We start from the raw sequence: 27041 nt of genomic DNA, 5'->3' as shown, positions 1-27041 counted from the left end.
TAGGGGTCCTGCAAATTCAGAAAGATCTCAACCCCATAGAATATCTTTGGAGGGAGTTGAAAGTCCGTGTTGCCCAGCAACAGCCCAAAAACATCACTGCTCTAGGGGAGATCTGCATGGAGGAATGGGCCAAAATACCAGCAACAGTGTGTGAAAACCTTGTGAAGACTTACAGAAAACGTTTGACCTCTCATTGCCAACAAAGGGTATATAACAAAGTATTGCGATAAACTTTTGTTTTTGACCAAATACTTATTTTCCACCATAATTTGCAAATAAATTCATTAAAAATCCTACCATTTTCTGGATTTTTTTTCTAATTTTGTCTGTCATAGTTGAAGTGTACCTATGATAAAAATTACAGGCCTCTCTCAACTTTTTAAGTGGGAGAACTTGCACAATTGGTGGCTGACTAAATACTTTTTTGCCCCACTGTATATCCAGTTCTCTCTCTCACTCTCACTCTCACACACACACGGGCTATAATCTACCACTGAGCCATATATCATGTAAAATATATGGCAAGAAGCCAACTTAAAATTGATAGGTAGCTGGTATTATTACAGAGAAACAAACCCCCAAAAATTTACAATTTTATCTATAAATATAGCAAACAAAAATGTTGTTGTTTCTCTGTAAAAGGCACAAGACAGCCCGCTTGGAGTGAGAAACAAGACTCTCTGGTCTGATAAAACCAAGATTGAACTGTATGGCCTGAAGCCAAGCATCACGTCTGGAGGAAAGCTGGCACATCCCTATGGTGAAGCATGGAGGTGGCAGCATCATGCTGTGGGGATGTTTTTCAGCGGCAGGTACATGCGAGACTAGACTGAATTGAGGCAACGATGATCAGAGCAAAGTGCAGAGAGATCCTTGATACAAACCTGATCCAGAGCACTCAGGACATCAAACTGGGGCGAAGGTTCACCTTCCAACAGGACAACGACCATAAGCACACAGCCAACATAACGCAGGAGTGGCTTCAGGACAAGTCTCTGAATGTCCTTGAGTGGCCCAGCCAGAGCCCGGACTTGAACCCAATCGAACATCTCTGGAGAAAATAGTAAAAATAAAGAAAAACCCTTGAATGAGTAGGTGTGTCCAAACTTTTGACCGATATATACCTGTATAAATATATATTTATATTGATGTATATATTTATATATGTTATTTAAAAAAATAAAGCTACATACAATCGTGGTCTCTTTTTTGCTTTCTTGAGTAAGGCAGCTCCAAAATGCAGATATTTCCACCTTGCTGAGTGCTTTCTGTGGTAGTGGGGCAGACAGTAGAAAATACGGAGTGTGGGGATTAGTAATGTTCTCTAGTTGCGCCATGATTGGCTCAGTGTTCTGTCACTCATGAGGACACTACATCCCTGTAAAATCTATGGGTAGAGCAAAAAAATTCAAGCCTTTTGAGTGCTGCCATAGATTTACATTAGAAGTAAATCCAAGAAGGCTCAAGGTCATTGGCCACATATAAAATTATGTCAAATCACATTATATCTATCATAGCTTCTATTGGACTGATCATGTCAACATCACACTTTCAAAATCTTAGCTACCAAGCTAGACAAGCAGTCATTATCCTGAATCAAGTCAACAATCTACTGGCAAATCCTTTTCAATCCTTGTCATCTGAAGAGAAATTATAGATAAAATGTATCAGTGCTCATCGGCCCTTGGCCATAAACATTACATAAGTTGGAAATCGCAAATTCAGCAATGAGTGGCTTGGAAGGAATCAGTGGCTGACTGCAAGTGTTGCAAAACATTCACGAGCCTGCTATTCAGTGGAGATGGTGTGTGGTCAAAGTCTGGGTTTAAGGGTCTCTTTTCCAAGCTTAAAAGGATGAACATTGAAATGTTGAATACATTGGCCATGCTGTCAATCCAGCATGTCTTCTACTGTGTTCAAAACAACTGGAAACGAGGAAATCTCAGAATCCACACAACTGGGAACTCTGGGAAAAAAAGTTTTGAACGGTCATCCAAGTTGGGAACTTGGGCCTCTTTCTAGAGCTCCGACCTGAAGATCACTGACATCATGATTCAACCTTGTTTTTCCCCCCAGAGTTCCCAGTTGTCTTGAAAGCACCATAAATCCAGAGAACCCCAGACTTTGATGACAAAGTTTGGTGACAAAATTTGCCCATAGAAAAGGATCACTGCGCCAGTGTCCTGTTGAAGTAAGTACTGCACAAGGTGAGTCCAAATATGTATTGTATGCTGCTGCATCAAGTAAGTAATATGCCAGGGAGATATGTATAGTGTAACTAAGAAAGTAATCTAAGTGTATGTTGTGTAGTAAGGTGTTAGTAGCCCATGTGCCACACCCCTCATAATTTAGCCTACTGTTCTGACTTGATGGTGCACATGTAGCTTATAGCCTGTTTTAGAGAACTGTCATCATCTAATATTGTAAGAGCATTCATCGTCTGCTTATATGCCCCCTTTATTGATCCTACGGTTCTAGCTTGGTGTACCAGGAGAATACGGTAAGAGCAGCCCATGATCTGAATTCTGTCCCTGTACATTTCAAAAGTACTGAACAAATAGTTATATTGACTACGTCCATTTTAGCTTTCTCATTAATGTCTCAATCGAAATGATGGATTACCTCTTATCTGCTCATCGTTCCCTTATGCAATAGTTTGCACAACTCAATCAGTAGAAACCACATTCGTTTAAGCAAGTCAGCCATATCAGCTATGATTTAAAAAATAAAAAAAAAGTATTAAATTAGTCTGAATGAACCATTTTGCTGCCAGACAGCTTTATGTAGGCCCTAACCACTTGTGGGCACAGTTTGTAACCATTATAGTGCAATTCATGTATTTCTTAGTGTTGTGTTGTATGGTGGCTTTGCTGGCATGCATCTGAAAAAAATGTGGGTTAGTTTGCCCCACCAAGACGTACATGCTAAAATCACTACTGTTCCTGTCACTTAAACTAAAATTCTACATCCTGTAGAGGGTGTAGGGGTGTGGTGAATGTCAACTCATGAGTTGAATGGAAGTCAATTCCAAACATCTGAATTGAGCCCAACCCTGATTCACAGCTAATAGTACAAACCTGAGATACAACAGAGGATCAGATAAACGCCATGACCTTGTTTGCACCCTTTTCATTGTAAACCTGACTCTAGGACTTGGGGGGGGGGGGGGGGGTACAGTTTAGCTCAAACCATTCGGAGTAGACAGACGATTTTGTGGAAAGTAACTTGTTGGTATCCTCGCAGGTCTGACAAACTCAGGTGCTGATAAGCACCTATCTGCCACGTGTGCGAATGGCCGATACAGGCGGAGTCAGTGCAACGCGACGCAGCCCAAGCAAAAAAAAAATGGAAATCTCTAGCATGAACACAAGGGGGCTTGTTCTCAATTGCATTTGTTCAACTCCTGCGTGGCGTCGGGACGGTGGGCAAAAATGGTCTTGGATTAAATGAGACGCCGTCGCACGTCATCAGGCAAATGGAATCCCAAAATAAATGTATAGAGTGAGAGAAACTAATTTAACTAGTTGTGTGCAAGACATTTTATACATAAAACGACGAGTCGCATAATCGTTTTAAAATGTTTGCATGATTTCTCCTTCGAGAAAACAAGCTGATTTAAATGTGGTGTGGCAGATTTCAAAACTCTTCCAAGAAGGACTCAGGTTGGATACACTTGTACTTCATCGCCAAAAGGCTATCAAGGTGGGGAGGACCGCCTCCTGTTTGCCTAGTAACCACTACCCAACCACTTTCCGGGTTATGGAGGAGAGAGGGCAGACCTTTGCCCAAATGAGAAAAGACAGGTCTTTTATTTAACAAAACGTGATGACGTCACCCATGTGAGGAGAGGACATCAACAGCTAATAGTTCCTCACAGAATAACATTTCACAGCAGCCACATCTCTAAATTAAATACATGACTGTTTTCTAATTAGCTATGATTGTTGTTTGAAATGTCCGATACAACATAGTTTGTTGATATCGATATCAACCTACTGCTACTCTTCCTGGGGTCCAATCACGATTATGCATTTACATACAAAATAAAACAGTACATAACATATTATGACACTCTACCACAACATATCTACAATACAAAAATCAACAATACAGTAATTTAACAATATTAAAATGAACATAAATAACATACACAGGCTGATAAATGAGGCTCTCATTTTGCAACCAAATGTGATTTAAACAATTTTAGAAAAGCATCGACATGGCAAATTATACAAATGTTTTAATTTTAACTCACAATAATGTTGTAACGGTATTCGTCGTCTGAAGATGAGGAAGAGGAATCAGACCAAAGCGCAGCTTGGTAAGTGTTCATGCTTTATTTAAAACTGAACACTATAACAAAATTAACAACGCGCATAACCGAAACAGTCCTGTAAGGTACTAAACAGTAATTAACTACCCACAAAAACCATGTGGGGAAAAAGCTACCTAAGTATGGTTCCCAATCAGTGACAAAGATAGACAGCTGTCCCTGATTGAGAACCCTACCCGGCCAAAACAAAGAAATACAAAAACATAGAAAAAAGAACATAGAATGCCCACCCAAATCACACCCTGACCAAACCAAAAGAGACATAAAAAGCTCTACGGTCAGGGCGTGACAAATGTTATAATAATGGTATATTGGCACAAAAATGCGTGACCACAGTCTGAGGCATAGAAAGGTTAGAGAACATTTTGGTTGCACATTATTTAAGATACACTTACACAATTCACAGTACACTGTCTCAGAGCGAAACACAGTGCATTATGTACAGTATACAAGTATACTGAAGTATAAAAACATTCAACCACTAGATGGAGGAAAAGGATTTGAAGAGAAGGCCAACATTCTTTCTAAACAACGCTTGAAATTGAACAGGATTTTTAAATAAAAAGTTAGTAATTCACTGTTTACAGTCATAATTGTTTTCAAATTTGAAATGTATCGCTGCCTGGCATGCAAAGTGACAGGACAAAAGGTCACGCACACTTAAACTCACTAAATAGAGAATCCACCAACCAATTACAGTTGTCTCTCCTCTTTGACCCTAGAAGTAGGCTACATTAAAACCACAACATAGAGTTGTGTTTCTGGAGAAATGTCTCTGGAGAAATGTTACCACTCTCAAACTCATAGAGGCAGCTATGGATTCAAGGAATGAGAGTTTACTCCCGTTTTGCTCCTTCATTCTGCTTCAACATCCCTGTTGGCAGCCATGCAATGTAACTGGAGTGAATCATTAACTGATGTCAGGTTAGGGTTGTCTCTAGGCGACTCCTATTCTGGTATATCTGTTCGCTCCTCTTCGGCACGGAGTTTGAGGGAGGTAGGGGAGGAAAGGACAGAGCAAGAAGGGACAGAGAGAGGGGAGATTAAAGGGGTAGGAAAGCAACAAAAATAAAAAGTATTTTATGCTTCTTTATTGGAAACTTTGTGCCAGGGGAAGAGAACAGGACCACGGCGGATGCTCTCCTGTCTATTCTCATTGTTCTGCAGTAGGGAACTCAACAGTCAACACAACACATCTGGAACCATTCCTAAAGGTATTGGGAGGAACCACGAAGCCAAGCTTTAAAAGTCCACAGACTTTGCAAATACTGTAAAAGACACAGGCATTACTATATACTATATGAGCTGTGTGGCTTCTCATTGTGCAACCCAACCATATCATATGAGCAAAACTGGTTGCAATGACATCAGGCCTGGTATCAAACTCAGGGTGTCTGTGCAACTCAATACCACATTAACCCACTGACACAGAGCTAAAGCCAACAGTTGTAGACATGAGGGCTGCTAAAGCTGCTGTATTGTCAATCAGCCAAACATTTTTACTAACCTGGTTATCTGTTTGTTTTTTAGGAGTTAGATGCATAATCAATGTCAACTTGCACTCTTTCAAATGAATCTATGAAGTCACATAGAGGAAAGTAAATATGGGCCGAATGTGAGGTGCGACTAACTGGCAGAAGCATACAAACCCTCACCCCCCTGGACAGGTTCTGTAAATACTCAGGACTCATTTGTTACTACTTTGTACCTGTCTCTGTACTTGCAGACTTTTTGTCACTAGTGTCTCTGTACTTGGCATCAGATAAGCCAAGCTGTGTGTGTGTGTGTGTGTGTGTGCGCGTGTGTGTGTGTGTGTGTGTGCGAGTGAGAGAGAGAGAGAGAGACTGGGTAATGACACTGCCTGGAAGATAAGGCACTTTATTTGACCTGCATCCTGTGTTCAAGCAAACATTTCCTACCTTTTCCAAAACACTACATTGGTTGTAAAAAAAAAATCTAATCATGTTTTGACTTTGGGGGAGTGATCTCACACCTCTAAAACATAAATACCTGCCTTGTGAGTGTCCATTTCTACTCTTCTTTAGATAGATCAGAACATCAGAGCTTTATTCAAAGAACTTTGCAGAGTGATGTACAGAAGATGTGTCTGTACAGTATGTTCTATACAACACATTTCTATCAGGACCACACCATGCTTACAGAAAGAGACATGCTACTGTGATCTGATAGTGGCAACAAGCGTAATATTCTTTACTCCACCACAGTATTGAACAGATGTAGCAGCTGCCCTTTTTAGAGCATTTCCTTTTAACTGCATTTGTCTTGAAACATGAACTACCATTTACCGTTCTCTCTAATGGACATTAACACTCAGTAACCTTCACTGTAATCTACATAATACCCCTTCAGTAACCTTCACTATACTCTATATAATACCCCTTCAGTAACCTTCATGGTAATCTACATAATATCCTGGCCTGATACCCTGGCCTAACACCTGGCCTTCAGGCAGTTTTTCTTTCTGTCTAACGCATCATATTTCATAGGCTGATTGAAAATATGACGCAATAGATAAGCAGCAGGTGATGGCTTTATCAATGTGTCATAAAGAGCAGTGTTTCCCAAACTCGGTCCTGGGCCCCCTCCCCCTGGCTGCAAGTTTTGTTTTTTGCCATAGCACTATACAGCTGATTCAAATCACCAACTCATCACCAAGCTTTGACTATTTGAATCAGCTGTGTAGTGCTCGGGGGGAAAACAAACCTGCCCCCAGGGGGGGCCCCAGGACTGAGCTTGGAAAACCCTGATCTAGAGATACACCAGAATAACCTGTTCAAGTGTCAAAACACCTTGATATCATATTCAATGTAAACACATCAGATCAACCACAACAACCTTCTGAATAACACTTTGAAAATAAATATTGTATAGTGTAACTAAGAAAGTAATACTAAGTGTATGTTGTGTAGTAAGGTGTTAGTAGCCCATGTGCCACACCCCTCATAATTTAGCCTACTGTTCTGACTTGATGGTGCACATGTAGCTTATAGCCTGTTTTAGAGAACTGTCATCATCTAATATTGTAAGAGCATTCATCGTCTGCTTATATGCCCCCTTTATTGATCCTACGGTTCTAGCTTGGTGTACCAGGAGAATACAGTAAGAGCAGCCCATGATCTGAATTCTGTCCCTGTACATTTCAAAAGTACTGAACAAATAGTTATATTGACTACGTCCGTTTTAGCTTTCTCATTAATGTCTCAATCAAAATGATGGATTACCTCTTATCTGCTCATCGTTCCCTTATGCAATAGTTTGCACAACTCAATCAGTAGAAACCATATTTGTTTAAGCAAGTCAGCCATATCAGCTATGATTTAAAAAAATAAAAAAAGTATTAAATTAGTCTGAATGAACCATTTTGCTGCCAGACAGCTTTATGTAGGCCCTAACCACTTGTGGGCACAGTTTGTAACCATTATAGTGCAATTAATGTATTGCTTAGTGTTGTGTTGTGTTGTACAGTGGCTTTGCTGGCATGCATCTGAAAAAAATGTGGGTTAGTTTGCCCCACCAAGACGTACATGCTAAAATCACTACTGTTCCTGTCACTTAAACTAAAATTCTACATCCTGTAGAGGGTGTAGGGGTGTGGTGAATGTCAACTCATTGAGTTGAATGGAAGTCAATTCCAAACATCTGAATTGAGCCCAACCCTGATTCACAGCTAATAGTACAAACCTGAGATACAACAGAGGATCAGATAAACGCCATGACCTTGTTTGCACCCTTTTCATTGTAAACCTGACTCTAGGACTTGGGGGGGAGGGGGGGGGGGGGGGGTACAGTTTAGCTCAAACCATTCGGAGTAGACAGACGATTTTGTGGAAAGTAACTTGTTGGTATCCTCGCAGGTCTGACAAACTCAGGTGCTGATAAGCACCTATCTGCCACGTGTGCGAATGGCCGATACAGGCGGAGTCAGTGCAACGCGAAGCAGCCCAAGCAAAAAAAAAATTGAAATCTCTAGCATGAACACAAGGGGGCTTGTTCTCAATTGCATTTGTTCAACTCCTGCGTGGCGTCGGGACAGTGGGCAAAAATGCTCTTAGATTAAATGAGACGCCGTCACACGTCATCAGGCAAATGGAATCCCAAAATAAATGTATAGAGTGAGAGAAACCAATTTAACTAGTTGTGCAAGACATTTTATACATAAAACGATGAGTAGCATAATCGTTTTAAAATGTTTGCATGATTTCTCCTTCGAGAAAACAAGCTGATTTAAATGTGGTGTGGCAGATTTCAAAACTCTTCCAAGAAGGACTCAGGTTGGATACACTTGTACTTCATCGCCAAAAGGCTATCAAGGTGGGGAGGACCGCCTCCTGTTTGCCTAGTAACCACTACCCAACCACTTTCCGGGTTATGGAGGAGAGAGGGCAGACCTTTGCCCAAATGAGAAAAGACAGGTCTTTTATTTAACAAAACGTGATGACGTCACCCATGTGAGGAGAGGACATCAACAGCTAATAGTTCCTCACAGAATAACGTTTCACAGCAGCCACATCTCTCTAATGTCGTCGTACCCAGTCAATTGGCCCCAAGTTTGCCTCGTTAATTCTCTTAAATTAAATACATGACTGTTTTCTAATTAGCTATGATTGTTGTTTGAAATGTCCGATACAACATAGTTTGTTGATATCGATATCAACCTACTGCTACTCTTCCTGGGGTCCAATCACGATTATGCATTTACATACAAAATAAAACAGTACATAACATATTATGACACTCTACCACAACATATCTACAATACAAAAATCAACAATACAGTAATTTAACAATATTAAAATGAACATAAATAACATACACAGGCTGATAAATGAGGCTCTCATTTTGCAACCAAATGTGATTTAAACAATTTTAGAAATGCATCGACATGGCAAATTATACAAATGTTTTAATTTTAACTCACAATAATGTTGTAACGGTATTCGTCGTCTGAAGATGAGGAAGAGGAATCAGACCAAAGCGCAGCTTGGTAAGTGTTCATGCTTTATTTAAAACTGAACACTATAACAAAATTAACAACGCGCATAACCGAAACAGTCCTGTAAGGTACTAAACAGTAATTAACTACCCACAAAAACCATGTGGGGAAAAAGCTACCTAAGTATGGTTCCCAATCAGTGACAAAGATAGACAGCTGTCCCTGATTGAGAACCCTACCCGGCCAAAACAAAGAAATACAAAAACATAGAAAAAAGAACATAGAATGCCCACCCAAATCACACCCTGACCAAACCAAAAGAGACATAAAAAGCTCTACGGTCAGGGCGTGACAAATGTTATAATAATGGTATATTGGCACAAAAATGCGTGACCACAGTCTGAGGCATAGAAAGGTTAGAGAACATTTTGGTTGCACATTATTTAAGATACACTTACACAATTCACAGTACACTGTCTCAGAGCGAAACACAGTGCATTATGTACAGTATACAAGTATACTGAAGTATAAAAACATTCAACCACTAGATGGAGGAAAAGGATTTGAAGAGAAGGCCAACATTCTTTCTAAACAACGCTTGAAATTGAACAGGATTTTTAAATAAAAAGTTAGTAATTCACTGTTTACAGTCATAATTGTTTTCAAATTTGAAATGTATCGCTGCCTGGCATGCAAAGTGACAGGACAAAAGGTCACGCACACTTAAACTCACTAAATAGAGAATCCACCAACCAATTACAGTTGTCTCTCCTCTTTGACCCTAGAAGTAGGCTACATTAAAACCACAACATAGAGTTGTGTTTCTGGAGAAATGTCTCTGGAGAAATGTTACCACTCTCAAACTCATAGAGGCAGCTATGGATTCAAGGAATGAGAGTTTACTCCCGTTTTGCTCCTTCATTCTGCTTCAACATCCCTGTTGGCAGCCATGCAATGTAACTGGAGTGAATCATTAACTGATGTCAGGTTAGGGTTGTCTCTAGGCGACTCCTATTCTGGTATATCTGTTCGCTCCTCTTCGGCACGGAGTTTGAGGGAGGTAGGGGAGGAAAGGACAGAGCAAGAAGGGACAGAGAGAGGGGAGATTAAAGGGGTAGGAAAGCAACAAAAATAAAAAGTATTTTATGCTTCTTTATTGGAAACTTTGTGCCAGGGGAAGAGAACAGGACCACGGCGGATGCTCTCCTGTCTATTCTCATTGTTCTGCAGTAGGGAACTCAACAGTCAACACAACACATCTGGAACCATTCCTAAAGGTATTGGGAGGAACCACGAAGCCAAGCTTTAAAAGTCCACAGACTTTGCAAATACTGTAAAAGACACAGGCATTACTATATACTATATGAGCTGTGTGGCTTCTCATTGTGCAACCCAACCATATCATATGAGCAAAACTGGTTGCAATGACATCAGGCCTGGTATCAAACTCAGGGTGTCTGTGCAACTCAATACCACATTAACCCACTGACACAGAGCTAAAGCCAACAGTTGTAGACATGAGGGCTGCTAAAGCTGCTGTATTGTCAATCAGCCAAACATTTTTACTAACCTGGTTATCTGTTTGTTTTTTAGGAGTTAGATGCATAATCAATGTCAACTTGCACTCTTTCAAATGAATCTATGAAGTCACATAGAGGAAAGTAAATATGGGCCGAATGTGAGGTGCGACTAACTGGCAGAAGCATACAAACCCTCACCCCCCTGGACAGGTTCTGTAAATACTCAGGACTCATTTGTTACTACTTTGTACCTGTCTCTGTACTTGCAGACTTTTTGTCACTAGTGTCTCTGTACTTGGCATCAGATAAGCCAAGCTGTGTGTGTGTGTGTGTGTGTGTGCGAGTGAGAGAGAGAGAGAGAGACTGGGTAATGACACTGCCTGGAAGATAAGGCACTTTATTTGACCTGCATCCTGTGTTCAAGCAAACATTTCCTACCTTTTCCAAAACACTACATTGGTTGTAAAAAAAAAATCTAATCATGTTTTGACTTTGGGGGAGTGATCTCACACCTCTAAAACATAAATACCTGCCTTGTGAGTGTCCATTTCTACTCTTCTTTAGATAGATCAGAACATCAGAGCTTTATTCAAAGAACTTTGCAGAGTGATGTACAGAAGATGTGTCTGTACAGTATGTTCTATACAACACATTTCTATCAGGACCACACCATGCTTACAGAAAGAGACATGCTACTCTGATCTGATAGTGGCAACAAGCGTAATATTCTTTACTCCCCCACAGTATTGAACAGATGTAGCAGCTGCCCTTTTTAGAGCATTTCCTTTTAACTGCATTTGTCTTGAAACATGAACTACCATTTACCGTTCTCTCTAATGGACATTAACACTCAGTAACCTTCACTGTAATCTACATAATACCCCTTCAGTAACCTTCACTATACTCTATATAATACCCCTTCAGTAACCTTCATGGTAATCTACATAATATCCTGGCCTGATACCCTGGCCTAACACCTGGCCTTCAGGCAGTTTTTCTTTCTGTCTAACGCATCATATTTCATAGGCTGATTGAAAATATGACGCAATAGATAAGCAGCAGGTGATGGCTTTATCAATGTGTCATAAAGAGCAGTGTTTCCCAAACTCGGTCCTGGGCCCCCTCCCTCTGGCTGCAAGTTTTGTTTTTTGCCATAGCACTATACAGCTGATTCAAATCACCAACTCATCACCAAGCTTTGACTATTTGAATCAGCTGTGTAGTGCTCGGGGGGAAAACAAACCTGCCCCCAGGGGGGGCCCCAGGACTGAGCTTGGAAAACCCTGATCTAGAGATACACCAGAATAACCTGTTCAAGTGTCAAAACACCTTGATATCATATTCAATGTAAACACATCAGATCAACCACAACAACCTTCTGAATAACACTTTGAAAATAAATATTGTATAGTGTAACTAAGAAAGTAATACTAAGTGTATGTTGTGTAGTAAGGTGTTAGTAGCCCATGTGCCACACCCCTCATAATTTAGCCTACTGTTCTGACTTGATGGTGCACATGTAGCTTATAGCCTGTTTTAGAGAACTGTCATCATCTAATATTGTAAGAGCATTCATCGTCTGCTTATATGCCCCCTTTATTGATCCTACGGTTCTAGCTTGGTGTACCAGGAGAATACAGTAAGAGCAGCCCATGATCTGAATTCTGTCCCTGTACATTTCAAAAGTACTGAACAAATAGTTATATTGACTACGTCCGTTTTAGCTTTCTCATTAATGTCTCAATCAAAATGATGGATTACCTCTTATCTGCTCATCGTTCCCTTATGCAATAGTTTGCACAACTCAATCAGTAGAAACCATATTTGTTTAAGCAAGTCAGCCATATCAGCTATGATTTAAAAAAATAAAAAAAGTATTAAATTAGTCTGAATGAACCATTTTGCTGCCAGACAGCTTTATGTAGGCCCTAACCACTTGTGGGCACAGTTTGTAACCATTATAGTGCAATTAATGTATTGCTTAGTGTTGTGTTGTGTTGTACAGTGGCTTTGCTGGCATGCATCTGAAAAAAATGTGGGTTAGTTTGCCCCACCAAGACGTACATGCTAAAATCACTACTGTTCCTGTCACTTAAACTAAAATTCTACATCCTGTAGAGGGTGTAGGGGTGTGGTGAATGTCAACTCATTGAGTTGAATGGAAGTCAATTCCAAACATCTGAATTGAGCCCAACCCTGATTCACAGCTAATAGTACAAACCTGAGATACAACAGAGGATCAGATAAACGCCATGACCTTGTTTGCACCCTTTTCATTGTAAACCTGACTCTAGGACTTGGGGGGGAGGGGGGGGGGGTACAGTTTAGCTCAAACCATTCGGAGTAGACAGACGATTTTGTGGAAAGTAACTTGTTGGTATCCTCGCAGGTCTGACAAACTCAGGTGCTGATAAGCACCTATCTGCCACGTGTGCGAATGGCCGATACAGGCGGAGTCAGTGCAACGCGAAGCAGCCCAAGCAAAAAAAAAATTGAAATCTCTAGCATAAACACAAGGGGGCTTGTTCTCAATTGCATTTGTTCAACTCCTGCGTGGCGTCGGGACGGTGGGCAAAAATGGTCTTGGATTAAATGAGACGCCGTCGCACGTCATCAGGCAAATGGAATCCCAAAATAAATGTATAGAGTGAGAGAAACTAATTTAACTAGTTGTGTGCAAGACATTTTATACATAAAACGACGAGTCGCATAATCGTTTTAAAATGTTTGCATGATTTCTCCTTCGAGAAAACAAGCTGATTTAAATGTGGTGTGGCAGATTTCAAAACTCTTCCAAGAAGGACTCAGGTTGGATACACTTGTACTTCATCGCCAAAAGGCTATCAAGGTGGGGAGGACCGCCTCCTGTTTGCCTAGTAACCACTACCCAACCACTTTCCGGGTTATGGAGGAGAGAGGGCAGACCTTTGCCCAAATGAGAAAAGACAGGTCTTTTATTTAACAAAACGTGATGACGTCACCCATGTGAGGAGAGGACATCAACAGCTAATAGTTCCTCACAGAATAACATTTCACAGCAGCCACATCTCTAAATTAAATACATGACTGTTTTCTAATTAGCTATGATTGTTGTTTGAAATGTCCGATACAACATAGTTTGTTGATATCGATATCAACCTACTGCTACTCTTCCTGGGGTCCAATCACGATTATGCATTTACATACAAAATAAAACAGTACATAACATATTATGACACTCTACCACAACATATCTACAATACAAAAATCAACAATACAGTAATTTAACAATATTAAAATGAACATAAATAACATACACAGGCTGATAAATGAGGCTCTCATTTTGCAACCAAATGTGATTTAAACAATTTTAGAAAAGCATCGACATGGCAAATTATACAAATGTTTTAATTTTAACTCACAATAATGTTGTAACGGTATTCGTCGTCTGAAGATGAGGAAGAGGAATCAGACCAAAGCGCAGCTTGGTAAGTGTTCATGCTTTATTTAAAACTGAACACTATAACAAAATTAACAACGCGCATAACCGAAACAGTCCTGTAAGGTACTAAACAGTAATTAACTACCCACAAAAACCATGTGGGGAAAAAGCTACCTAAGTATGGTTCCCAATCAGTGACAAAGATAGACAGCTGTCCCTGATTGAGAACCCTACCCGGCCAAAACAAAGAAATACAAAAACATAGAAAAAAGAACATAGAATGCCCACCCAAATCACACCCTGACCAAACCAAAAGAGACATAAAAAGCTCTACGGTCAGGGCGTGACAAATGTTATAATAATGGTATATTGGCACAAAAATGCGTGACCACAGTCTGAGGCATAGAAAGGTTAGAGAACATTTTGGTTGCACATTATTTAAGATACACTTACACAATTCACAGTACACTGTCTCAGAGCGAAACACAGTGCATTATGTACAGTATACAAGTATACTGAAGTATAAAAACATTCAACCACTAGATGGAGGAAAAGGATTTGAAGAGAAGGCCAACATTCTTTCTAAACAACGCTTGAAATTGAACAGGATTTTTAAATAAAAAGTTAGTAATTCACTGTTTACAGTCATAATTGTTTTCAAATTTGAAATGTATAGCTGCCTGGCATGCAAAGTGACAGGACAAAAGGTCACGCACACTTAAACTCACTAAATAGAGAATCCACCAACCAATTACAGTTGTCTCTCCTCTTTGACCCTAGAAGTAGGCTACATTAAAACCACAACATAGAGTTGTGTTTCTGGAGAAATGTCTCTGGAGAAATGTTACCACTCTCAAACTCATAGAGGCAGCTATAGATTCAAGGAATGAGAGTTTACTCCCGTTTTGCTCCTTCATTCTGCTTCAACATCCCTGTTGGCAGCCATGCAATGTAACTGGAGTGAATCATTAACTGATGTCAGGTTAGGGTTGTCTCTAGGCGACTCCTATTCTGGTATATCTTTTCGCTCCTCTTCGGCACGGAGTTTGAGGGAGGTAGGGGAGGAAAGGACAGAGCAAGAAGGGACAGAGAGAGGGGAGATTAAATGGGTAGGAAAGCAACAAAAATAAAAAGTATTTTATGCTTCTTTATTGGAAACTTTGTGCCAGGGGAAGAGAACAGGACCACGGCGGATGCTCTCCTGTCTATTCTCATTGTTCTGCAGTAGGGAACTCAACAGTCAACACAACACATCTGGAACCATTCCTAAAGGTATTGGGAGGAACCACGAAGCCAAGCTTTAAAAGTCCACAGACTTTGCAAATACTGTAAAAGACACAGGCATTACTATATACTATATGAGCTGTGTGGCTTCTCATTGTGCAACCCAACCATATCATATGAGCAAAACTGGTTGCAATGACATCAGGCCTGGTATCAAACTCAGGGTGTCTGTGCAACTCAATACCACATTAACCCACTGACACAGAGCTAAAGCCAACAGTTGTAGACATGAGGGCTGCTAAAGCTGCTGTATTGTCAATCAGCCAAACATTTTTACTAACCTGGTTATCTGTTTGTTTTTTAGGAGTTAGATGCATAATCAATGTCAACTTGCACTCTTTCAAATGAATCTATGAAGTCACATAGAGGAAAGTAAATATGGGCCGAATGTGAGGTGCGACTAACTGGCAGAAGCATACAAACCCTCACCCCCCTGGACAGGTTCTGTAAATACTCAGGACTCATTTGTTACTACTTTGTACCTGTCTCTGTACTTGCAGACTTTTTGTCACTAGTGTCTCTGTACTTGGCATCAGATAAGCCAAGCTGTGTGTGTGTGTGTGTGTGTGTGTGTGTGTGTGTGTGTGTGTGTGTGTGTGTGTGTGTGTGTGTGTGTGTGTGTGTGTGTGTGTGTGTGTGTGTGTGTGTGTGTGTGTGTGTGTGTGTGTGTGTGTGTGCGAGTGAGAGAGAGAGAGAGAGACTGGGTAATGACACTGCCTGGAAGATAAGGCACTTTATTTGACCTGCATCCTGTGTTCAAGCAAACATTTCCTACCTTTTCCAAAACACTACATTGGTTGTAAAAAAAAAATCTAATCATGTTTTGACTTTGGGGGAGTGATCTCACACCTCTAAAACATAAATACCTGCCTTGTGAGTGTCCATTTCTACTCTTCTTTAGATAGATCAGAACATCAGAGCTTTATTCAAAGAACTTTGCAGAGTGATGTACAGTATGTTCTATACAACACATTTCTATCAGGACCACACCATGCTTACAGAAAGAGACATGCTACTCTGATCTGATAGTGGCAACAAGCGTAATATTCTTTACTCCCCCACAGTATTGAACAGATGTAGCAGCTGCCCTTTTTAGAGCATTTCCTTTTAACTGCATTTGTCTTGAAACATGAACTACCATTTACCGTTCTCTCTAATGGACATTAACACTCAGTAACCTTCACTGTAATCTACATAATACCCCTTCAGTAACCTTCACTATACTCTATATAATACCCCTTCAGTAACCTTCATGGTAATCTACATAATACCCTGGCCTGATACCCTGGCCTAACACCTGGCCTTCAGGCAGTTTTCTTTCTGTCTAACGCATCATATTTCATAGGCTGATTGAAAATATGACGCAATAGATAAGCAGCAGGTGATGGCTTTATCAATGTGTCATAAAGAGCAGTGTTTCCCAAACTCGGTCCTGGGCCCCCTCCCCCTGGCTGCAAGTTTTGTTTTTTGCCATAGCACTACACAGCTGATTCAAATCACCAACTCATCACCAAGCTTTGACTATTTGAATCAGCTGTGTAGTGCTCGGGGGAAAAACAAACCTGCCCCCAGGGGGGGCCCCAGGACTGAGCTTGGAAAACCCTGATCTAGAGATACACCAGAATAACCTGTTCAAGTGTCAAAACACCTTGATATCATATTCAATGTAAACACATCAGATCAACCACAACAACCTTCTGAATAACACTTTGAAAATAAATATTTTTTTCATAGAGTCTTTCTGAAAGCAAAAACCTTTACATATTATTACACATTTTGGGATTTACCTTTCTTTACAAAAGTTCATTATACTGTATGTCAAGTCATGCTACAATGCTACTTTTATTGTATTGCAACACACACCAGGTTAACTTATGAAGGGAATGAGAGAGTCAGGTACCGATAAAGTTATATGCGAATATGATATTGATGATACAGTCAGCACTGTATGTCTGATTGTGGACAGGGTCAATTATTAATTTAAACGTTAAAGCAGTTGATGAGCTCTTTGCCAAGGCAAATTTCAGCCCCCTACACAGCTTGTTTATCCCCCCCCACTCATACCAAGTACAATCTTCTAGGTTTCACCTGGCTGAGTAAGCCGACACAACACACCCACACAGATATCTGGTTACCACATACGAGCCCCCAACCTTCCCACAATCTGTCTGCTCCTCCCAAACGTATTCCTGAGGCAGATGTTTTCTTTGATCAGCCACCTGCAGCCCAGCCTCAAATCAGGGAGTTTCCAAAGACTCTTCCAAGCAGCATTGTGTTACAAGTCCATTGGTTCTCAATTTCAACCTACCTACTTTCTCTCTGTAACTTTGCTCTCTGCTTTTCAAAGGATAACAGGATAGTATATTTCTCCATGCCTCTCATCTTTGTTCTGTGGTTTTGTGTTGTGTGGGGGGGAAAACAAATACAATACATGACATACAGTGCCTTCAGAACCCAAGCTTGAATGAAACCCTTGTGCATTCAGAAAGCATTCAGACCCCTTGACCTTTTCCACATTTTGTTATGTTACAGCCATATTCTAAAATTGATTCAATAGTTTTATTCCCCTCATCAATCTACACTGAATGCCCCATAAAGACAAAGCAAAAACAGTTTTGTAGGCATTTTTGCAAATGTATGAGAAAAAAAAAGGAAATATCACATTTACATAAGTATTCAGACCCTTTACTCAGTACTTCGTTGGAGTGCTTTTGGTAGTGATTATAGGCTTGAGTCTTCTTGGGTATGACACTTTGTCATACCCAAAGTTTGTCATGTTTGATAACATGACAATTCCCACTCTCTCTTCACCTGACTATGCTTTCAGGATACTTTTATGCTTAGTTTGGCAAAAATTAAAGCCCTAAAAAGCCTCCTCATGCTTTTGCCCAGTCTTCCCCATCAGACCACAGGATGCAAGAGGTGTTCCCAACCATGTAATTTGCCATTTTTTCCTCCTTCTTCCTCCATTGCCACCTGATAGGCACGTCACCTGATAGGCAAGTGCAAATCCCTAATCAGCGCTATATCCTCTTGAGGTAACTCAGCACTGTATATGCTTTCACATCAATGCATCTAACATTTTGTTTAGAGTACAATTAACCCAACATCTATAATTTTATATGATGCATTGACCAATAAAGCAGCTAACCCAAACCAACTATGGTGTTTAAAGTGGCTCCCAGACCCAACCCATCTACATGTCTACAGTGGAATCTATCTCTCTCTCTTTAGCTCCAAATCCTCTGTCATGGCGTCTTCAAGCTCACCCATTATGCAGCTGGATCTCACTTCACGTGAGAAGTGTGAACCCACTGAGGAGAGACATAACGATCTTTACAGCTGCAGGTGCTGCAAGGAATACTGTGTGTGGACCAGACCAACGCTGTCCCAACACCCCCGCCTGGTGTATCTTTATGTACACTCAATCTCCAGAATTCAGCCTGTGCTCTCGGGTATATCTCCTGCTCCTAATGTGCCGCTTTCACCTGGAATATACACACTGCTACACATGGGTCACTTCCTGACAACAGGACAACATAGACTCTCTCATTATGGCCAGATCACTAATTTGTGACATGTGAAGAACAGGCTTACTCCCATCAGTCTCCCAGTTACCAGCTACCAAGCCATGTGACATGAATCCTCATAATGATATCCCAACAATGCTACTAAAGTAACCCCTGCTACTACTGACACTGCCCATGACGCATACCTCAAAATCCCTCATTTGCGCCATAGTCCAGTTACATGCTATTACTATATCCTCCTTCAATTATTGTCCCTAGAGCAGCTGCCGTGAGAATAACTACTGCATGGAATCTGTTAAATGTTCGCTGGCTGTTATAAATGGGGCAGAGATTAATGACGTTGAAAGAATATCCAACCTAGCAAAACTCTGAGTCACAGGTTCCCTGAAAGTTGACAATAGTGTCTGAAATGCGATACCTTATCTCTGCTACTTTCACCATGATCTGGGTATGTGTAATAGTCCCGATACTGTGCACAGTTAGCTCGTAAGAGAGGGAGGACAGCTATCTCCTGTAACAATATACAGAGTGGTATCGTAGTCCCAGAGACTATCATCCCGACCTCAATTTTACGAGCCCCCACAGATCTCCACCCCAGTCACATTCCATCCCAGTTAACAGCCTTAGGTAAACATTCTGACTCAAACACAGGCCTCATGTGCACCTTGCCTCCTGCTACAGATACATTTGACCACTCTTACGTTCCACAACACCTAAAAACATATTGACATACTGAGAGGGAAAGAGAAAAAGTGCATGTTTAATAATTTCATCACCATCCATGATGCGACTAAAACTGGGGACAGAACCATCCATCCGTTCCGTTCTATGCCCATGTCATGCTGGTCTCTATGCCAGACTCCTTCATTTTCATTCTTGGGTGTTAATGCAAGACACAGACTACGAGCCTTGTATGCAATTAATTGTACCGTATCATCCAGAAATCAATATGTATTGATGCGATTTAACATAAAAATTCTGATGACATGGTAAAACAACAACAAAAATGTCATGGTTGAACCAAGCTATCATCCAGTGAGCTCTCTAATAACCTCCCTCTCGGAGGACTCTTAAAGATAATGTTTCTAGAGAAAAACCCTCCCAAGGCCCAATGAAAACCCTCTCCTTTGTTTTGTTGACGTTGAGTGTGAGGTTATTTTCCTGACACCACACTCCGAGTGCCCTCACCTCCTCCTTGTAGGCCGTCTCGTCATTGTTGGTGATCAAGCCTACCACTGTAGTGTCATCTGCAAACTTGATGATTTAGTTTGAGTCGTGCATGGCCACACAGTCCTGTGTGAACAGGGAGTACAGGAGAGGGCTGAGAACACACCCTTGTGGGGCCCCAGTGTTGAGGATCAGCGGGGTGGAGATGTTGTTTACTACCCTCACCACCAAATGCTGAGCTGTAATTGATGAACAGCATTCTTACATAGGTATTCCTCTTGTCCAAATGGGTTAGGGCAGTGTGCAGTGTGATTGCGTCATCTGTGAACCTATTGGGGCAGTAAGCAAATTGGAGTGGGTCTAGGGTGTCAGGTAGGGTGGAGGTGATATGATCCTTGACTGGTCTCTCAAAGCACTTCATGATGACGGAAGTGAGTGCTACAAAGCGATAGTCATTTAGCTCAGATCCCTTAGCTTTCTTGGGAACAGGAACAATGGTGGCCCTCTTAAAGCATGTGGGAACAGTAGACTGGGATAGGGATTGATTGAATCTGTCCGTAAACACACCAGCCAGCTGGTCTGCACATGCTCTGAGGATGCGGTTAGGGATGCCGTCTGGGCCGGCAGCCTCGCGAGGGTGAACACTTTTAAATGTTTTACTCACATTGGCCTTGGAGAAGGATATCCCGTAGGTTTTGGTAGCGGGCCATGTCAGTGGCACTGTATTGTCCTCAAAGCGAGCAAAGAAGTTGTTTATTTTGTCTGGGAGCAAGACGTCGGTGTCCGCGACGGAGATGGCTTTCTTTTTGTAATCCGTGATTGACTGTAGACCCTGCCACATACGTCTCGTGTCTGAGCCGTTGAACTGTGACTACTTTGTCTCTATACTGACACTTAGCTTGTTTGATTGCCTTGCGGAGGAAATAGCTACACTGCTTGTATACTGTCATGTTTCCGGTCGCCTTGCTATAAATAAAAGCAGTGGTTATAGGCTTTCAGTTTTGCACGAATGCTGCCATCAATCCACAGTTTCTGGTTGGGGAAGATTGTAATAGTCACTGTGGTTACAACATCACCGATACACTTGCTAGTAAACTCGCTCATGAGTTATATGAGCGTATACATCAATGTTGTTGTCTGAAGCTATCCTTAACATATCCCAGTCCACGTGATCGAAGCAATCAGCGTTGAACAGGCCTGAAAACTGGCGTTTCCTGTTAAGTTTATTTCTATAGGATGGAAGCAACAAAATGGAGTCGTGGTCAGATTTGCTGAAAAGAGGGCGAGGGAGGGCTTTGTATGCGTCACGGAAGTTAGAGTAGCAATGATTCAGAATTTTGCCAGCCCGGGTCGCGCATTCGATATGCTGATAAAATTTAGGGAGCCTTGTTTTCAGATTAGCCTTGTTAAAATCCCCAGCTACAATAAATGCAGCCTCAGGATGTGTGTTTTCCAGTTTAAATAGAGTCCAATGAAGTTCTTTCAGAGCCGTCGGGGTGTCTGCTTGGGGGAGGGGTATACAAGGCTGTGATTATAATCGAAGATAATTATTTTGGTAGATAATGAGGTTGGCATTTGATTGTAAGGAATTCTAGGTCAGGTGAACGAAAGGACTTAAGTTCCTGTATGTTGTTATGATCACACCACGACTCGTTAATCATAAGGCATACACCCCCGCCCTTCTTCTTACCAGAGAGATGTTTGTTTCTGTCCGCGTGATGCGTGAAGAAACCAGGTGGCTGTCCCGACTCTGATAAGGTATCCCGAGTGAGCCATGTTTCCGTGAAACAGAGAATGTTACAATCTCTGATGTCTCTCTGGAAGGCAACCCTTGCTCGAATTTAGTATTAGTAGTATTCCTGGTTGTAATGTTGCTAAGTTGACGTTGCTCTTACAGTGGGGAAAAAAAGTATTTAGTCAGCCACCAATTGTGCAAGTTCTCCCACTTAAAAAGATGAGAGAAGCCTGTAATTTTCATCATAGGTACACTTCAACTATGACAGACAAAATGAGGAAAACAAATCCAGAAAATCACATTGTAGGATTATGGTGGAAAATAAATATTTGGTCAATAACAAAAGTTTATCTCAATACTTTGTTATATACCCTTTGTTGGCAATGACAGAGGTCAAGGTTTTCACACACTGTTGCTGGTATTTTGGCCCATTCCTCCATGCAGATCTCCTCTAGAGCAGTGATGTTTTGGGGCTGTTGCTGGGCAACACGGACTTTCAACTCCCTCCAAAGATTTTTTATGGGGTTGAGATCTGGAGACTGGCTAGGCCACTCCAGGACCTTAAAATGCTTCTTATGAAGCCACTCCTTCGTTGCCCGGGCGGTGTGTTTGGGATCATTGTCATGCTGAAAGACCCAGCCACGTTTCATCTTCAATGCCCTTTTTCACTCAAAATCTCACGATCCATGGCCCCATTCATTCTTTCCTTTACACGGATCAGTCGTCCTGGTCCCTTTGCAGAAAAACAGCCCCAAAGAATGATCTTTCCACCCCCATGCTTCACAGTAGGTATGGTGTTCTTTGGATGCAACTCAGCATTCTTTGTCCTCCAAACACGACGAGTTGAGTTTTTACCAAAAAGTTATATTTTGGTTTCATCTGACCACATGACATTCTCCCAATCTTCTTCTGGATCATCCAAATGCTCTCTAGCAAACTTCAGATGGGCCTGGACATGTACTGGCTTAAGCAGGGGGACACGTCTGGCACTGCAGGATTTGAGTCCCTGGCAGCGTAGTGTGTTACTGATCATAGGCTTTGTTACTTTGGTCCCAGCTCTCTGCAGGTCATTCACTAGGTCCCCCCGTGTGGTTCTGGGATTTTTGCTCACCGTTCTTGTGATCATTTTGACCCCACGGGGTGAGATCTTGCGTGGAGCCCCAGATTGAGGGAGAATATCAGTGGTCTTGTATGTCTTCCATTTCCTAATAATTGCTCCCACAGTTGATTTCTTCAAACCAAGCTGCTTACCTATTGCAGATTCAGTCTTCCCAGCCTGGTGCAGGTCTACAATTTTGTTTCTGGTGTCCTTTGACAGCTCTTTGGTCTTGGCCATAGTGGAGTTTGGAGTGTGACTGTTTGAGGTTGTGGACAGCTGTCTTTTATACTGATAACAAGTTCAAACAGGTGCCATTAATACAGGTAACGAGTGGAGGACAGAGGATCCTCTTAAAGTAGAAGTTACAGGTCTGTGAGAGCCAGAAATCTTGCTTGTTTGTAGGTGACCAAATACTTCCACCATAATTTGCAAATTAATTCATAAAAAATCCTACAATGTGATTTTCTGAATTTTTTTCCTCATTTTGTCTGTCATAGTTGAAGTGTACTTATGATGAAAATTACAGGCCTCTCTCATCTTTTTAAGTGGGAGAACTTGCACAATTGGTGGCTGACTAAATACTTTTTTTGCCCCACTGTATATCCAATAGTTCTTCCCAGCTGTATGTAATAAGACTTCAGATTTCCTGGAGTAACAGTGTAAGAAATAATACATAAAAAAACAAAATACTGCATAGTTTCCTAAGAACGCGAAGCGAGGCGACCATCTCTGTTGGCGCCATAGTCCAAAGTTCACTATCACTGTTGTAGATAACACACATTACCAAAATAATTCACACTTGTCTTCCTATTTCCACATAATCTGTCACGGTTCACCGCACCAATAGGGCACAACCATCTCCTTATTGCTACTGCTCATATACTCTAATCATGCTATCTTTTTCCTTTTCTAGCCATGGATGAGGCTCTCCACCAGACACTTTATCCATCCACTGGCACTATGCTGCCTCACAGCCACTGCAGCTGAGACTTTCACCCTCTCATTACAGGTTTAGCAGGGAACCAACTCCCGGAAGGACTTTGCAGGTATAGACTGCTCGGGTTTATCTTCCGGGACTCACCCTATTCTTATGGTACTCACAGGAACCAACCAATTCGAAAGTTACCCCCTAGGACTTACCCTCTGCAGGTACCAGCCTGCTCGGGCTTACCTTCCGGGACTTACCCTATACTTTATAGTAGTCACATTAACTAACCCACTCTGGATGTACCCCCTAGGACTTACCCTAGACAGGTACCAACCTGTTTGGGATTACCTTCCGGGACCATATACCTCACCGCTGAATAAGCTCATGCTTTATAGGTCCGTATCCTATAATTGGCTCAGACTCTATAATTGGTTCAGATCTCCCCAAGATGTCAGAATGAGTGATAACAGGTGTCAGAACTGTGCCTACCTTGTCTCTGGTGCCGGCTCCTGTTTCACTGATCCGAAATCTCTAGTTCAACTGCAAATCGTGGTGAACCCTGCTCTCAGCCCCAACTATTAGGTTCTAAATATTAGAGCAAGAACTTGACAGAGACTATGAAAGCTATGAAAACAAGTCACGTAATAAGTTGTATGGACTTGTTAGGTTCTAAATATTTGTGTAAGAACTCAATGGACACTATGAAAGCTTAAACCAAGTTTATTCATCCCAAAGGAACGAACAGCTGAACCGACCAAAACACATTTCCAATAGCGGTGGTATATGTACCCCAATTTGGGGTGGAATCTCCTCCTTCTCTCCAAACACGACATCTCTGTTGCCAGGCAGGAAATTAAGTGGCGCAGGCAATAAACTGGTCCTTCTCCCTTAACGTGACCTGACCTCGACCCCCATCATCACTAATCCACGGCTCTCTCCCCTTATCAGTGCTGCCACATGTGATCATTTTCCCTGCAATCAGCACATTCCAAGCTCAATTGCACCCACCATATACATTCCTCCTACAGATAAGCATTAACTTCTGGTGTAGACCCTCTAGACAATAGCACTCAATATTTCAATAGGATACCTGATAATTAACCCTATTCCAAGTTTCGAAGTTAGAACCCAGTATCCATCAGACTCTACAGTATGTGCAATAATGATGTTTAACATGATTTATGAATCACTACCTCATCTCTGTACCCCACACATACAGTTATCTGTAAGGTCCCTCAGTCGAGCAGTGAATTTCAAACACCGATTCAACCACAAAGTCCAGGGAGGTTTTCTAATAACTCACAAAGAAGGCCACATATTGGTAGATGGGTAAAAACAACATTGCATGTATCCCTTTGAGCATGGTGAAGTTATTCATTACACTTTGGATGGTGTATCAATGCACCCAGTCACTACAAAGATACAGACGTCCGTCCTGACTCAGTTGCCAGAGAGGAAGGAAACCCCTCAGGGATTTCACCATAGGGTGAATGATGACTTTAAACAGTTACAGAATTTAATGGATCAACAGCATTGTAGTTAATCCACAATACTAACCTAAATGACAAAGGAAGCCAGTACAGAATAAAAATATTCCAAAACATGAATCCTGTTTGCAATAAGGCACTAAAGTAAAATTGCAAAAAATGTGGCAAAGAAATGAACTTTATGACCTGAATGCCAAGCGTTGTGTTTGGGGCAAATCCAACACAATAAATCACTGAATACCACTCTTCATATTTTCAAGCATGGTGGTGGCTACATCATGTTATGGGTATGCTTGTCATCGGCAAGGTTTTAGAAGTTTTTTTAGAATCAAATAAACGGAATAGAGCTAAGCAAAACCAAAATCCTAGAGGACAACCTTGTTCAGTCTGATTTCCAACAGAATGGGAGACAAATTCACCTTTCAACAGGAAAATAACCTAAAACAAAAGGCCAAATATACACTGGAGTTGCTTACCAAGACAACATTGAATGTTCCTGAGTGGCCTAATAACAGTTTTGACTTAAATTGGATTGGAAATATATGGCAGGACTTGAAAAAGTCTGTCTACCAATGATCAACAACTAACTTGAAGGAGCTTGATAAATAAGAATAATGTGCAAATATTGTACAATCCAGGTCTGCAAAGCTCTTAGAGACTTACCCAGAAAGACACAGCTGTAATTGCTGCCAAATATGATTCTACAAAGTATTGACTCAGGGGTGTGAATATGTCAATAAGATATTTCTGTATTTAATTTTCAATAAATGTGTAAACATTTCTAAAAACATATTTTCACTTTGTCATTATGGGGTATTGTGTGTAGATAGATGGGTGAGAGAAAAATATATTTAATCCTTTTGTAATTTAGTCTGTAACACAACAAAATGTAGAATAAGTCAATGGATATGAATAGTTTCTGAAGGTACTGAGTGTATGAAACATTAGGAATAGCTTCCTAATATTGAGTTGCACCCGCCCTCAGAACAGCCTTAATTCGCCAGGGCATGGACTCTACAAGGTGTCGAAAGCGTTCCACAGGGATGCTGGCCCATGTCAACTCCAATGCTTTCCACAATTGTGTCAAGTTGGCTGTATGTCCTTTGCGTGTCGGACCATTCTTGAGTGATGAGTGTAAATAAAACCTAGCAACATTGCAGTTCTTGACACACTCAAAGCAGTGCACCTGGCACCTACTGCTATACCCTGTTCAAAGGCACTTAAAATCTTTAGTCTTACCCATTCACTCTCTGAATGGAACACATACACAATCCATGTCTCAATAGTCTCAAGGCTTAAAAATCCTTCTTTAACCTGTCTCCACCCCTTCATCTACACTGATTGAAGGGGATTTAACAGGAGACCAAGACATCAATAAGGGATTATAGCTTTCACCTGGATTTACCTGTTCAGTGTATGTCATGGAAAGAGCAGGTTTTCCTAATGTTTTGTACACTCAGTGTATATACCTCACATAATAGAACATATAAGGTACCATACCATACAAAATTGTGCTAACAGTTCACTGTGAAATTCTAAATTTTCTCCACTAGAAGGCGCTCTTTAACAACCTATAGTACACT

General features: G+C 41.2%; 1 protein-coding gene across 1 annotated transcript in view; it reads left to right on the top strand.

Annotated features, from left to right (window-relative positions):
• LOC110534344 (SLAM family member 5) overlaps positions 1–27041 on the top strand; it is a 78360-nt gene that overhangs the window by 28242 nt on the left and 23077 nt on the right. The gene's annotated exons all lie outside the window — the stretch shown is intronic.

The sequence above is a fragment of the Oncorhynchus mykiss genome, chromosome 10, assembly GCF_057628025.1.
Source record: "Oncorhynchus mykiss isolate SJ-2025 chromosome 10, ASM5762802v1, whole genome shotgun sequence".
In the NCBI taxonomy this organism is placed as follows: domain Eukaryota; kingdom Metazoa; phylum Chordata; class Actinopteri; order Salmoniformes; family Salmonidae; genus Oncorhynchus; species Oncorhynchus mykiss.
The sequence above is the reverse complement of the archived record's forward strand: the minus strand, read 5'-3'. Positions and strand labels throughout refer to the sequence as shown.